Raw genomic sequence first — 12,132 nt, forward strand, 5'->3', positions numbered from 1 at the left:
AGCTCTGTTCCTCCTGTCTAGAATCCTGGAGCGGCGGGATTCCCAGTCCAACACGCCATACTCCGGAATAATGGGCTCTGGGCTGCTGCTGCTGCTGGCGTCTCAGATCAGCAGACCTCCTGCTCCACGGGCAGGGAGGCGGGGGTGGGGGGGCGAACGCTGCTCCCCATGGTGCAGGGTCAGCTGGGCCGTGTGTGTGAATGCAGATGCTGGGGCCCCATCGCAGGTAGCGAGCCCTGGGACCCTGCCTGTGACCCAGGCCGCAGTTTTGGAAACAGGGATGAGTCCAGCTATGTCCATTCCAAGACGGCTGGGCTGGGGCCCCGGAAGGGACCGTGACGGGCCCAGGGCCCATGGTGGGAGGCTCCAACCCTCTGGGTACCAAGGTGGGACCCCTGGGCATCAGAAGGGTGGACACCCCATCTCCATGTGGAGGTCCCTGGCAGTGTGAGGCTGGACAGCTCGCCCTTTCTGCTCCAACTTCCAGCCTGGGCTGAGGCCTCCCTGGCCTCATGGAAGAGGGAGTGTGGATCAGAGGGCATGCAGGTGGAGGGCCGCTGGTGGCATGGTGGTGCTAGGCTGCGGCAGGGTGGTGGGGACCCCAGCCCTCCTGGTACAGGCATCTGGTCTGGACGTCCCTATTTGTGGCATACGTGAGTGTACGTGTCTCCGATGTACACATGGACAGAGTGGCCATTGGGTTGTGTTCTCGGTCACACTGGGGGACGGAGGATGAGCACTGGGAGTGCTGAGCCCCTGACCTGGCCGCGGGAGCAGAGGCATACTGTCCACTTGTGTACCAGGATCCTCGGAGGTCTGTGTCCTCCCGTGGGGGGATGTGAAGGGGACTGGAGTGGTGGGTGGTCCTGGGTGGACCTGGCCTCTGGCACTGGCCCAGAGAGAGGGACGGGAGGTGGAGGCAGGGCAGCTGGGCGAGGGGAGGTTTGTGCAGTGGGGTGGGAGAGATGGGGAGAAGGGCAGTCAGATGGGGGCGCAGCCAGACGAAGGCCTGGCGGCAGGTGTGTAAGTCACAGCACCTGGCAGGGGCCACAGTAGGTGCAATGGGGAGCAGGAGAGGCGGCCGGGCTGGGGGCTCAGGAGGGCCTTGGGGACTGGCTGAGGCACCTAGGGGCCACGATGCAGCTGAGCTTGCACCACCGGCCCTTGGGAGGGGCCTCCATCTGGGTTAGGGTGACTGATGGCAGTGGGTGGGCAGCCAGTGGGAACCAGTGGGGACATGTGGATGGGGGAATGCCCTGGCAGGGGGCGATGAAGTTATGGGGCAGCCGTCTGGGTGGCAGGGGCTAGAGGCCCCTCCTACAGCTAGAAATTGCCCCTCATGGCTCCTCTTGCAGAGGAGCAGCCTAAGCATGGTGGCTCCCAAGGAGTACAGTCCTGGGGGCTGTGCTGGGCCTGAGATGCCCCCACCCCCACCCAGGGTCGGGGAGAGGGCTCTGCCCCTCCTGATGTCACCATGACTTGGGCAGCATCCTGGTGTGGGAGGAACAAGCGACCCTGGCCCTGGGAGGCAGGACCAGCCCCTACCCCACTGGGGGTTCCTACTTCCTGGTGCTTTTTCTGGGCTGGAGCCCAGGCCTGAGTGGGATGGGCTGACTGGCCTCTCCCTGCTTGCTCATGTTGGCGTTGGGGACTGAGCACTGAGCTCAGAGGGCTCTCTCGGCAAACCTGGCTGGGAGAGACCTTGAGCCCCTGAGCGGGGGGCTACTTAGCTTGGGGGCAGGTTGCAGAGGGCTGGGCTGTTTCTGTGTGGGGCGTGGGGGTACAGTGAGCCCCCCCCCCCCCCCGCAAGGATCTCCTTCCCAGGCCACAGCAGGCAGGGGGAGCCAGCCAGAGACCTGGAAGCCCCCAGCTGTCCCCCTGTCCCCGCCCACCCGCCGGCTGCAGGGCCTGGGCCTTGGTGCCTGGGACCCCCCTCCCCACTGGCTCTGTGCCCGCCCTCCTGCCCCTCCAGCTCTGGCTGCCTGCCATTACAGGGCCCTGGGGACTGTTCTGCCCTGGCGGGCCCCAGAGCCCAGCCCAGAAAGGGAGGGGGGCTCTCCTGCCCTCTTCCCGGGCCCAGGGTGCCCGCGGGACCTCAGACCAGAGTCCGCCCCCTCCCGGCTGCCCCAGCCACGCTGCGTGTGGTGGTGGGGGGGCTGGCTGGGCCAGCTGGGCGCGGGATCTTTCGGGGCTGCCCCACCCGCGCCCCCGCCTCCGGCACGATTTGCGATTTACGGCGCGGGCGGGCCCAGGGCCTTTGACGCGGGAGGGCGGGGGTGGCCGGGATAAAGCCTGGCCGGGCGCGGCGCCGGGGCCTCCAGGACTCCGGACGGTGAGTGTCCTCGGGCTCCCGCGGCCCTGGGCTGGGGCCGGGCTGTGGGAGGTGGGGGCCCGGGGTCAGACCCCTGAGGGGGCGGGGCCGGGTCCCCAGGCTACCCTCGGGGCTCACAGCTCAACTGGGAGCCTCAGTGGTTTTCTCTGTCCAATGGGGCGAGGGGCCCGCCCTGGGATGGAGCCTTTTCCTTCCAGAGGCCACGCTGACCGTGTTGGAGCCTGCACTCTCCCTGCAGCCTCCTTGATATTGCTGTGTGCCCGGGTCTCCGGGTGGGGGTACCCTGGCCTCAGTGGTACAGGAGGAGGGTGACCGACTGCCGCTCCCACGGTCCCTTCCCCACTGCTGCACCATCCGGAGCTGGGACGGGGTCACAGTGCAGAGTGGGGCCTCAGCCAGCAGTGGGGTCCAGCGTGGTTCCTCTGCCCCTCGGGTAGGTACCCAGCCCGGTGGTGCCCTCTCTTGTGAAATGAGGGTCTCGGTGCAGTGCTGGCACGATTGTTCGTATATTGTTCCATTGGGGAGTGGAAGAAGGCTCTTGAATCATCTCTCCAGGCCAGCTGGTGTGGGCAGGGCTGTCCCGGTCATCGTCAGGTGCTGCGGGAATGGAACCCGCCACGCGGTGATCTGTGGTTGGTAAGACTGTTAATTGAGATGCTGATTTTGGCCACAGCCTCTCTGGCTGGGGTGTAGACTCACATCCCCCTCTGATCCTTCAGCCACCTGTGGCGCCCTGTCAAACCCCCTCATACAAAACAAATCAGTGGAGCTTTGGGGACACAGACCGCCCCCCCAATAAACAGAGGAGCTTAGATCTCTGTGGCCCTTGCAATCTTTAGGCTGTGTCAGAAAGCGTGCTCTCAACAAGTGGTAACTGCCATCATGAATATTTTAATTTTAATTAAAATTAATTTTTAGTGAAAGTTTTATTAGTATTAATAACAATATTTATTGTTCTTAATGGCAGCTTAGTCGTCTGTTGTTATCTTGGGTTTTAATCATCCCCTGAGGGGTTTGGAAGTACCTATGGCTTTCTAGGTTGGTCATAACTGTGTGCAAAGCAGGAGTCCCTGGGCTGAGTTGAGGACCTGGGGCCTCTCCTGGGGCTCGGCGGCTGATGGTGGCTCATGTTGGCGGCTGGGCCTCCGGCGTCCACTTTGGCTGCTCTGAAGGCTTTGAGGTGTGTGTGAAGACTTCCTGGGGCCTGTGCTCTGAGTGGGTGAGATTTGTGTGATTCGTTGGTGGAGGAGAAGAAGGAACCCTGGGCTCGGGCCCAGAAAGCCAGCTCTCTCCGTCTCGCTGTCTGGCCCCCGGGTAAGATGGGGCTCGTAGTCTTTGGCCTGCAGGGCTGTGCACGTGTGCAGGAGCGGGGTGATGGAGACGGCCTGAAAGGGCCTCCTGAGCTCTCGTGGGGCTCACGAGGAGTCTGCTGCGTTCCCCATCTCAGGGGGCCACACCATGTGCCTGCCATGTTCTCTGCCCAAAGGCCACCTCCTCACAGAGGTCTCCCTGATTAACCTCCCCGCTAAGTCATTTCTGTCTGCCACAATCCATTACCTGTTTATTATGTGTCCCCCCACCAACCCCCACTCCAGACTCGGAGCTCTCTGAGGGTGGGGTCATGGGGGTTTGCTCACCCTGACCCTCAGCACCCACCATGGGGCCTGGAGCCAAGAGGGTGCTGGGAAGGTACACAGAGGAGTGAAAACTCAGTGGGAGAAACTTGGGCACTGAGGGTCCTGAGGGCTTCCTGGAGGATGAGGGGCCCCTCACCGGGTCTCGAGGGTGAGGAGTATCTGAGGGCATTCTGGGCAGAGAGAAAAGGGTGACTGGAGGTGAGAATCCTACAGCCCCCTTTCCCCTCCCCCTGGGCTAAGGGTAGGAGGGGCAGGGGCCGGTGGGCCAGGCTGAAAAGTCAGAACTCAGTTTTGCAGGCCATAGGGAGCCACAGAGGGTGTGTGAGCAGCAGGACGCTGAGGGCCGCCATTCTAACTCCAGCCCTACACCAAGCCTCACTGTGGGGCTGCACCAGGTGGGCCTTGATCCCGGGTCTAGTCTGAGGCTGGAGCTGGGACATGCACCCATGGAACCGTCCTCCGAGATAGAAATACATGTATCTCTTGACACCCACCCTGGTGGGGAGGGTGGGCCAGCTGGTCTGGCGGGGGTGGTGGAGAGAGAAGGGTGGGCTGGGGGGCTGGAGACTCCCAAGATTCCCCCCCGATGGGGGGCAGGGAGGGTAGGCTGCCCCCGAATTTGGGTCTCAGGTGGGGTCCTTAGCTGCCTTGGAGTCAGGGTAGAAGGGGCGTCGGTGACATGGGTGAGGGGCCTGGGCAGGTGAAGCCTTGAGATGGTGAGACAGGGGTCAAAGGCACTAGGCCTCCGTGGACAGATGCCCAGGCTGGTGGACGCGCTGAGAAGGGAGGAGGGCAGTGGTGGTCTGCACCCTGGTGCAGGGGTCCAGCAGACGTTGCGGACAGCAGGCTCCGCGGTGCTCTGCGCCAGGCCCTGTCTTGAGCACGTTCCATGGCTGGATCCATCCATTCCTGACAGGGGCCCCGAGAGGCAGCGACTGTCCTTTTCCCTCTTTGCAGATGAGGAAACTGAGGCACAGAGAGTGACCACCTGAGGTCACAGGTCAGAAAAGCTCTCCTGAGGAGCTGGAGCTGTGGAAAGGCTGCGGTGGGAGGAGAGAGGGGCCCGGTGGAAGGGCGTGTGCGGCCAAGGGCTGGAGCTGGGGGGGCCCCACTGGCAGCCATGCAGGGGCAGCTCATGGGGGCCCTGGGGCTCAGGCTGGGGTTCCATGGGGGACCACGCTGCCCAAGGCAGGAGCCGAGGGAGGGAGGGGAGGCTTGGCCAGTGCCAGCATGAAGGTCCTGGAACCCCAGTCTGCCAGCCTCAGGGGCGGCCCAGGTGTGACCCAGGAAGCCCAGTGACAGTTGACGCTGGGAAAATGCCACATTCTAACCCTCCATGTGACAGCCTGGGAAACTGAGGCACAGGATGGAGCAAGGATTCTGCGGGGAACCTAAGGAGCTTAGCTCTGGGGATGGGGGACCCCTGACTCAGTAGTGTTGTCTGCCTGGGGGGGCACCCCCATCCCCCTCTTGGGACAGCATTACCCGGCCCACGCATGGTGGGCAGTCTGGGAGGTGGCTCCTCAGGGCAGGGGTGGAGGGGTGGCCAGCAGCCCCATCTAGGAGGGCAGGAGAGGGCGGGCCGGGCCTTTTGCCTGTTCTGGTGATTTCTTCCCCTGTGTCCTCCAAGCTTAGCCCAGTGCCTACATTGGAAGATGCTCAATATATATTTTTAAGTTGGATGAATGAATGAATGAATGGACGAGTGAATGCATGCCTGGTTCTCTTTTCTCCCTTGGTGGGAGTCGTGAGGTCTGGGGTGGGAGCAGGGGAGGCCACAGCTGGGACACAAGTAGCAGAAGGGGCTCAGAGCCAGTGCTGAGCTCCGGGGAGGGGGGTGCAGTGTGGGGTTGGGGACGTCCTGGTCAGTGACGGGTGAGGGGTGGGGCCTCGAGCAGAGGAGTGCAGTCCCCCCACGTGCTGGAGCACCTGGATGGGCTGTGGCCAGTGTGTCACCATGTGATGTCACAGATGGCCTGGCCAGCAGTGGCCACATCTTCCAAGCCACGGACCTGCCCCTGTCGCTGCCCCTAGCCGTGAGCTCCCGCAGGAAGGGCCACGCGGGGGCTGGGGTGCAGGGGGGCAGCTGGGAGGGAGGCTGCTGTCTCAGGCCCCTAGCCACGGGGGGCGCCTGCCCCTTGCTGCCAGGTGGGCTCATGAGGTGGCAGAAGGGGCACCTGCAGGGCACGGGGGGGGTTCCGGCTTCTCCTGCCGCACCTCAGTTTCTCATCTGAGCTGCTGCCTGGTGGCCACAGAGGCCCCGTTTTCCAGCTGTCAGTCAGTGCCTGGTGTCCCCTTTGTCCCCTCAACGCCCCAGCAAGGCAGGGCTTGTTGTACGTTTACAGGCGAGGAGCCAGGCTGCGGGGGACGTGGTCTCAGGCAGCTCGGCGTCGCTCGGGTCTGTGAGCCTGCAGCCTGGCCCTGACCGTGACGGTCCGGTTCTCATCCCTCTGCCTGCCCTGCTCTGTTCTCTGGCACTGGTCCCATTAGGGGAGGGGCCAGGCCCCGCAGGGTGAGCCCACCTGGCTGAGGCCAAGGCGGGGAGGGCCAGGGGCTCAAGAGCTGGGCTGTGGGGAATGGTCCTCATCTGGCCAGGATTGGGGTGACAGCAGGCACCTGGACGATTCTCCTGGTGCCGCCAGGTGAGTGCCATCGAGGCCGGGGAGGCTCAGGGTGGGCCTGGCGGGCTCCAGGTGGCCACAGGGTTCGGGAGATCCAAGGTGCCGGGTCTGGCGCCCCCTGCTGCCTGCCTGGCCGCTAATGACAGCCAGGGTGGAGCCCAGCAGCCTTGCCCGTGCCCATGCGGTGCCCGCCCGCCCGCCCACCCACGGAGGCGGCAATTCCAGCTCCCAGGTCTGCGGTGGAGCTGTGGCCAGCCTGGGCAGTGCTCGTGGCTGACCGCACGTGAGGGTAGCCTTGGGGGGCCAGCTGCTTGGGTTGGCAAGTTGGCACTATGCCCCACGGGGCACCATTGAAGCCAAGTGTGTGGTGAGGGTGGCCCCGTGCGGCACCGAGGGCCGCAGCCAAGCTCCAGGGCGTGTCCTGCAGCCCTCTTCTCCATCTCGAGATCCCAGTGGGCGGAACAGGTGCCTGCCCGGGGGGGAAACCTAATCCTGCTCCCAACAGCTCTGCTTCCAGGTCACGGCTGGGAGCCTTGTGACCGGCTTAGAGCTGGCACCACTGTGGAAGGTGGCTTTCCTCCCTGGCAGTGTCTCCATTTATAGAGGCGGCCACAGATCCCAGAGAGGGCGAGTGTTGGCCCCGGGTCACACAGGGAATCAGGGCAGCTGGTCAAGTTCTGATGATGAGGCTCCAGGCAACAGGAGCATGCTGGTCTCTCCCGCTGGCCACCTCCTCCGGGAAGCATTCCTGGACCACCTGATCCACATCTGTGCCTTCTGCAACGCCTGCTGTGCTGGCTTATTCTGCTCAGAGACTTTCCTCTTGCTGGTTCCCATCCTAGCAGTGGCACTCAGGAGGCGCTAGAGGGAGGGACTGATAACTTGGGGAGCCGCCCGAAGGCAGAAGGTGCTGCCAAGGGGTAGTGAGCTCCCCGTCATCGGAGGTGGGCAAGCTGGGGGATTAGATTGCATAGGTGACCTTTGAGGTTCCTCTGGAACTCAGGGGCTGAGCTCCCATGATGGGTTCTGGACATTTCCCAGATCTGGATCTCTGCCCAGAACGTTGGGTCATGTGTTCCTTCCACAAACAAGTGGGGAGCCCTCCTGGTGCCAGGCCCCGAGTGGGAGGCAGGGCGGAACTGACAGCCTCTGAGCCCTTCCTTCGGGACGTGCCCTCCCGGGGGCTGCGAAAGGCGTGTGGCTGGAGGAGAGGGGACAGGGCAGGGTGGGGGGAAGGAGGCAGCAGTGCTTGGTCAGTGGGGGATGCGGGACCCTCAGGGCTGCCGAGGGCTCTGGGAAGGTGTCCTGGGGATCAGGGTGGGCTTGGCCCGCTCAGGTCTCCCCTCCCGGCGCCCCCAGCAGTGGGGGACTTGAGCTCGCTCCGGGAGGATTCCAGGAACGGCTCCTGCCCTGATAAAAATAGACTTCTCCGAAGGGCTTGGGGCTGCTCCAGCTGCAGCAGGTGCCCCCCAGGCCTGGCTGGAGCGGGGGCCCCAGGCAAGGGGGCACAGGGATGCTGGGGCCCAGGGCTGCAGCCTGAGCAGCCTGGTGGGCTCTGTGTCCCGGGTGCAGTATCACTGAGCTTGATGGGAACTTTCAGGAGACAGGCTGGGATGGTGGAGGCGGCTTGCCCCAGAGGACCTCTCTCCCAGACAGCCAGGGTGGGATGAGCAGGGTCCCTGGGGGTCAGCGAAACTCAGCCCCAACTCTGGTTCTTCTGCTTCCTGGCTGTGTGACTTGGGCAGGTCGGTTGACCTCTCTGAGTTGCTGTGATTTATCAATCCAATGTGGCCAATATGTCTTGTTCACGGGACGTGTGTCTGGCAGTGTCCACAGGGATAGACTCTGAAAGCGGTCAAGGTGGGAGATGGGTGGGGCGCTGAGTGCCCAGAGCTGGCCTTCGGGAGGATGCTGCTGGAAGCAGGGAGTAAAAGCACTGAAGTGGGAGTCCCAGCCCGAGGCCCACCTTGATGCCCGAGGGCCGGAGCCCGGATGCTCCACCGGGCTTCGTTGGGGGCGTGCCTGTGGGTGGGGCTCCTTCCACTTGTACAGTCCTCCCATTCTAGCCTCCCTGACCGCTTGTCCAGCTCAGGGATGGGAGGACGCAGGGTCACAGGCACGGCTGACGCTCTCTGGGTATGCGTGTGGGGAGAGCCCGGGAGGGGGCCTTGTTCTCGGCTGGGCCCCTGGCCAGCTCCCCCCATCCCCCCGCCCTTGTGGTGCTGACCGCTGATTGCAGGGGCCAGCCTGGCTGTCTGGGAGCCAGGCTCAGAGCCGGGTTCCCAGCGAGGCGAGGCCTCCAGGGACTCTGTGTGCTGGGGGCTCTACCCACCCTGTTCCACCCCCTTCCGAGCGAGGGCCTCCGGGCTGGCCAGGCCAGGTACCGAGTGGACTGTGATGGCAGGTCCACTCTTGGAGCTCCTGGTCTGGGGAGCACTTACGTTCCTGACGTGGTGCTCCCAGGAGGCAAAGCCAGGACCCTGCTGGTAGGGGCAGGCTGGGACCCCAGGGTGGGGGGTGGCTTCACCTGGGAGAGTCACGGGGGGCCTCATGGGGTGTGGGCCCCTGCACTGAGAGTTGGAGGGTGAGCGGGATGTGGAGGTGGCTCCCTGGGTGACCCTGTGTGGGCTCCTGGTCCCAGTGCCTCACCTGCACACTGGGTGGGTGGGGGGGGCGGTGAGGACTCTGAGGGACAGCATTGACTCGTACGTGGTAGGTGCTCAGGAAGCGGAGGGGTCCTTGCATGTGAGGCTGGAGAGCTGGGCAGGGTTCTGAGCCCGCGGACTGGGCACCGTGGGCCCCCATCCTGTGGGCGTCAGCCACCTTAAGCCACCTGGGCCAGGGTGCTCTCCTTCCATTTTCAAAGTTAGGAGCCCTCCCTCCAGGCCTTTGCCTGTGCTGAGGTCCCCACCAGGCGCACGGCTCTGCACTAAGAGACTCCTGGCGCTCCAGCACGGAGCCCTGTGCAGCCCCCTCTGCTGTGGGAGCCCTCCTGCAAGGTGGGGCCATGGGGAGCCCCACAGGGTTGTAGGGCTGGCGCGCACACGGCGAGGGGCCCCTCTCCCTAGCACAGTGGGAGGAGGGCGGCTGCGTCGGCGGCAGGGGCCCCGCCCCGCGGTGGCCAGCGCCCTCCCCTCTGCCCTTGCGTTTCCCTTTCCTCCGCGGCGCTTCCTCTCCGGCTCGGCCCTCCGCAGCCCCTTTGTCTGCCCGGCGCGAGGCGGGCCCAGGGTTATATTTAGGCGGCAGGTGTGGGAGCCACAACTAGCCTGGTCGCCCGCCGGTCACCGGCCACCCCGCCCACGTGATGCCCGGGCGCTATAAATAGCCCCCCCGGCGCGGGCCCGCCGAGCATCCGCTGGGAGGCCGGTGCGCCCCGCGCTCTGGGTCTCGGCCGCCGCGCCCGGCCCGGCCCGGCCTGGCCCGCACGGATGGAGGCGGCGGCGGGACGCCTGCGTGCGCGGGTGAGCCTGGGCGGAGGCGGGCCGGGGGGCGTGTCGGGAGGACCCCAGCCCTGCACCCGGGAGGGGGCCGCACCTCTCAGAACCAGCTCCTACCCTCCCCGGGGAGCATGCACCGCGGGACAAGGTGGCGCCCGCCCACGACCCCGTCCTGCCCACGGTGCTCCCACGCCCTTGCCTTACCTCTCCTGGGACCCCACCCAGTCCTAGTCCTCCCCTCATATCATCCAGGGTCAGCCGTCCAGAGGGGCCGCCTCTCTCTGAAGCCCTCCGGATTCGCCTAGCTCCTCAGCCAGCTGTGAGCAGGAATGAGGGTGGTAGCCTCTCCAAACCTCGGGTTCCTCTTCCATAAACTGGGGTTGAGTGTTGTTCTTACCTCCTGGTCTTGAGATTGAAACCCCTGGGGAGCCCTCGCCGGGTGCTGGTCTGGTCAGGGCCCAGAGAAGGTCCCCCAGCTCCCAGCCGTTCACTCATTTGTGAACAGGGTGGATGCTGGGGCCTCCCCTCACGGGCTTCTAAAGGATGGCTGTTTGGGACACAGCAGAGGACTCAGTGCCCTCGGGTGGGAGGAGGCGGGCTGGAGTCCCAGGAGGGGGGTGTGGGGCGAGTGGCAGGGGAACCAGAGGGAGGGAGGGGCATCGGGCTCCCAGTCTGCTCCTGCATCGTGGCTGGTGGGCTTGGGGGATGGTGGCTGGGTGGACCCTGCCTGGGGTCCTGCTCAGTGACCTCTCTGAGAGGTATGGTCAGGAGGGAGGGCCCCTCGGTGGGGGGACGCAAGGCCTGGTTGAGCCATGTGGGGGTGCCTGGGGCAGGAGTGGGGGGACATCACTGCTTTGCTCCCACCTGAGGTGGAGGCCCCAGACTCTGTGGAGACAGGTAGGGTGTGTAGCAAAACCCCACCCCAGGCTGGGCAGTGACCTTGGTCTAACCTCGGCCCAGACCCCTGACCCTATTCTAACCTGGGACCTGCCCCCTGACCATCTAACCCCTGACCTGTGCCAACAGGTGACAACTTCCGGCTCAGGAGGGCATGGTGTGCAGTGGCGCTGGGCCCCTCCCTGCCCAGGACCCTCAGCCCTGAGGACCCGTCCAGGGATCCTGGGCTGTAGAGCCAGGCCATCTGCTGTTGCCGTGGGGTCTTGCCAGGTGCCCAGCAGCTGTGGGCGGTGAGGTGGCGGGTCAGCCCTGCAGGGAGAGGCCTGTAGTCGTGTGGCTTCCTTGGGCCTTTTCCCTGCTTTCTTTCTGGTAAACATACACACACTTACGCACGCAGGCACGCACATGGGAAACAGCCCGCTGCCCCAGGAGGACCAGTGTTTGCGAGCTGTTCAGGGTGCCCGCGGCTCTCTTTCCTCACCTGCACTTCGAGCCGAAGCTCGCTCGGGGCCGTGGAGGCTCGGGGCCAGCTGAACCAGGACAGGATTCCTTCTCTCAGCCTTTCTCCCCTGCTTGGGGTACCCCCCATGTAACCCTCCCAGGATGGGGCAAGGGGCAGCGTGTGACATCTGGCACCTTCCCTGAGCTGGGAGCAGCGGTGGAGGTGGCCCCTGCCTGTCTGGGGTCCCTGGCTAAGGCTGCGGGGGCCCAGCCTGCCTGGTGGGCATCTGCAGAAGGGGGCGCTGGGGGGGGCAGAGGTAAGAGGTGGGGGTGGGGTGGAGGACTCTCTGGAGGAGCAGCTAGGAGTGCAGGGGGCCTTGGGTTGAGCCCAGTGGCTGGAGGGGTCTGCTGACCACTGGGTCACTGCTGGAGGGAACTTGGGGCATCTGGTTTGGCCGCTCATGGTGCAGATGGGGAAACCAACGCCAGTGACGTGCCCGAGGTCTCGCAGCCCGTCCTGGGCGGGTGGGAGTGGGGCTGCGCTCCTGCTGGGTCCCCTGGCCCGGGAGCTTTGGGGCTCAGAGAGGGAGAGACAGGCTTAGAGGTGCTTGATGCCTGTCTCTGTGACCCAGAGGTGTCCCTCCCCGGGGCCCTGTCACAGCGTGACCCCACTCCTGGCCACCTGTGCTGTCACCACCTTGGCATGCGGCTGGCTGTCGGCCCTTTGACCGTCGTGGTCTGTCCTTGCTTCTCGGAGCTCTGGAGGG

At 64.9% G+C, this 12,132-nt stretch overlaps 1 protein-coding gene across 12 annotated transcripts in view; it reads left to right on the top strand.

Moving 5' to 3' along the window:
- Nucleotides 1-12,132, top strand: part of PTP4A3 (protein tyrosine phosphatase 4A3) — a 36,893-nt gene that overhangs the window by 14,673 nt on the left and 10,088 nt on the right. Inside the window, exon 1 of one of the 12 annotated variants that reach the window (XM_070481708.1) lies at nucleotides 2,155-2,332. The exons of 2 other annotated variants lie outside the window; for them this stretch is intronic. The gene's annotated coding sequence lies outside the window, so the exon portion shown is untranslated. Of the gene's footprint in view, nucleotides 1-2,154; nucleotides 2,333-8,629; nucleotides 8,727-8,813; nucleotides 9,077-9,733; nucleotides 10,052-10,273; nucleotides 10,347-12,132 lie in introns of those variants that run through there. 9 more of the 12 variants (XM_070481703.1, XM_070481701.1, XM_070481706.1 and 6 more) reach the window with 9 other exon arrangements.

The sequence above is a fragment of the Equus asinus genome, chromosome 12 (assembly GCF_041296235.1).
Source record: "Equus asinus isolate D_3611 breed Donkey chromosome 12, EquAss-T2T_v2, whole genome shotgun sequence".
In the NCBI taxonomy this organism is placed as follows: Eukaryota; Metazoa; Chordata; class Mammalia; order Perissodactyla; family Equidae; genus Equus; species Equus asinus.